This window comes from Platalea leucorodia, assembly GCF_965183815.1.
Source record: "Platalea leucorodia genome assembly, chromosome: 1".
Classification (NCBI taxonomy): Eukaryota; Metazoa; Chordata; class Aves; order Pelecaniformes; family Threskiornithidae; genus Platalea; species Platalea leucorodia.
In genome coordinates, this window is record NC_138823.1 from 84,092,005 (window position 1) to 84,095,342 (window position 3,338).

Genomic DNA, 3,338 nt, shown 5'->3' on the forward strand with positions numbered 1-3,338 from the left:
GTAGGAGAGGAGGATGCCTCACCCAAGGGAGGAGAGAATTGCTTTATCTTTCCTGTGGAGCTCATCAGCACTGCTTTCTTCCTACTAAAATCTTTTAAGATGTCTTCGTCAATCTTGTGTAACAGAGATACTGTGTCAGCTACACCTATCTCTTGGTACTGTGGTACTGTTTTCTTCTCTCCATCTCTACCCCCACCCTCCATTTCAATGAATGTCTCCATTGACTGTGTCTGAGATTTAATAACTGTTCTCATTATAAAAGAAGGCTTTCAAATCTATTTTTACTTCTTTTTGTTTAAGTGGATGTGCTAGAAGCTGCATGAAAGGAATGGTTCAATTGATCCATTTTTTTAAAGTATCTTTTGTTCTGTTCTGGTCCTGAATGGCAAATCACTGTAGCATAAATACTTTATGTCGTATTGGTAAATAGTCCTAAAGCAATTTTTTAGATAATTGGGGCAAAACATCATCAATGACAATTTAGAAACTGAAGCTTACCAAAATGTAGGCTTGTCAGAAGGACAAGAGTATATATCCTATTTATGTAGATAATGTGTTGATCTCTTTGTGAACTTGGATTTGATTTAGGTTTAAAATATGTGGAGCTTCTGTAAAGAAATATACTACAGATTTTGTTGTACTCTCTCAGGAGTTAAAGGCCAGTGACCCCTGGCAGGGCCACACTGAAGGAAAGGAATGATGTTTTGAATAAATATGGTACTGTGTATAACATTATATCTGTCTGAGAATGCTCTCTGTATTTCTCTCATGGCTATATAATATACTATGTGAAAGATGAAAAAAAAAAGGATTGAAATGGACTAAAAGAAAGAGCTCTGTTGATGAAGGGCTTTGACTGAATCCTAAACTGTCTCTGCAGTCTGGCTCACAAATGCAGTCAATATTTCCCTTTAAAAGAATTACAACTATTGCAAATATTACATGTGTGCTTTGCAATTACTACTGCTTTCTGGTGAAGGTGTATAATATGAGAAGATCAACTTAACATATGAAGAGCTTGCAGTGACTGAGTCCTGGCTATCAAAGAGATTCTGTAGCTCAGTTGTATAATTTCAGTTGAAATTACTAAAGTGCATTACCTTGGTCTAACCAGATGAGTAAAGGTAATTCAGTGGAAAAAGCCATAAAACTTGACTTTAATTCCATCATCAGTTAGCTAGTGTATGTTTTTGTTATGTGAAAAATGTAATGTGTTCTTGTGAACATTGCTCATAAACAATATGCTTTACATTACCGCTTGGGAAACTGCTTGATTTTGGACATCAGTTTTAATTATTTTGGGTAGTCTTAATACTGCTGTTCTGTATTTTAAAAAGCTGAAGTAGATAAAATAAGCAAATTTGCCTGATGATAATGTTTTAGAAACTTATGAGGAACTTTCAAGACAAAACCACCTGATATTATTTGAGGAAAGCCGCCTGTTTTGCACCACTCAAAATGATTTGAAAGTCTCTGTCACACTGGTACTAAAACAACACAATGTGTCAAGAGGGGTTATGTAAATTCTATTACTAAATAGTCACATTCTCATCATTCAGTTTCTGGGAGCACCTGCTCTGCAGTGTGCAGGTACCGTATCCACAAGGGACAGTACTTAAGCTCATCCTCTGCTGATACTCTGTACTATTTCATCCAGATAACTTTTGACCCCAACCACAAAACTCCATATATGTGGTTTGGTCCTCAGGAGACTGGAAGTTAGGATGTAAGAAAACTAGGTGGCTTTTTTTCGATTTGTACAGTCACAGTTATAGATGACATTGTACACAATGTTTTATTTATTCTTCTACAGATAAGGTCAAAGGCATAATTAGACTACTAATTAATGTCTCTGTCTCCTTTTCCAGTCCTACTCCTTTTAAAATGAAAGAAAATTAAACACAGAAACAGTGTCTGTTTTATGTATTACCTTTGCATTTTAAATGTTTGATTACAGGATCACAGATTTTGACACAACATTTATCTGCAAAATGTGTGGGTTTTATGTATTAGTTATAGAGCTCTTCACTTCTGAAAAGAGATATGATCATGATCAATATTTCTATTGACTACTTTAATTTAACACAGATGCCAAACCTTATAGTCTCTTTATTCAGACCATTTTATGGAAGCTGTTTCAGATGCATTTTGTCTTACCTTCACAAAGGTATTACAAGTCTTTTATAACCTGTTGAGGTACAGCATAAAAAAGGTCTGTGATCATAAGTCAATAAAGTTTCAAAGCGTAGAAGAATGGGGTGAAATTCTCATCATTTTGAGAGCAGCTATAGATACACTAGGAAATATCTGGAATAGGCAAGAGTACCTCTTCCTCCATTGCCCACAACTTTCTTCCTCCTGAGCTTTTTATGAATTTGGGTGGAAATGTTTCTTATTATCATGCAGCAGTCAGTCAAACTGGTTGCTATAGAAAATTTTATAACTCAATATTCTCCTTCCTTTCATTGAAATCATACTTTCCACCAAGTTTCTAAAGAATTATTGTGTGCCTCCATGGTCAAGTTTATTTTCTGTTCTGGAAATTTCACTGGATTTACGTTACCCCTGCTTTAGCCCACTGAAGAAGAATTTGCATCAGGTAGATAGTGAATACTTCAACCAATCTCATAAACAACTGTTTTTTAATAGTATTCTTAAAGACTCTGGAAGGATTTTTATCATGATGTGGCCAGTTGCTCTCTTGTGATCTGCAGCTCTAGTTTCTCATCACAAACCTTGAGGGGGGAAAAAAAAGAAAAGAAGCAGAATCACATTCAAAACTTAGAGAAGCTGCTAGCTGTTGATGGAAAATAAGTAAAGGATGAGAGATATTTTTATTATTATTTTCCACAGTGTCAAGCAAATGTTCAGCATGCAACAAACCCTTCAAGATCACCCAGATACCCAGGAAGCTGAGTGAATTAATTGTCCAGCTGTGAGAGAAATGAAAGAGAGCTACCTATGCCTGTTCCCCCATGCTCTCCCTCTCCACTGGAGGGTCTGCTTTAAGGAAGGGCTAGCAGGGGTTTTGCTGGCTGTTTGCTTGCCCACTGGGGCTTTTGTTTGATTTGTTTATGATTGTTTTCCATAATATTTTGCAAAATATCACTGGCACATCATTTTGCTCCTCCTTAGCTGATAGTTAAAATAGAAATTAATAGGATTAATAGGATTTATAGAGCAGTAATATGGAGTCTAGCTTTTCAGCTGGTTTTGCTTTAATAAGAATACCATTAACCAGTGGAGACATGAAATCACTAAAGTTGAAAAGAAGAACTGCAGGAGTTTTTATTGTTTCTGTAACATAAAATGAACCACCAACTATCATCACTAGCAGC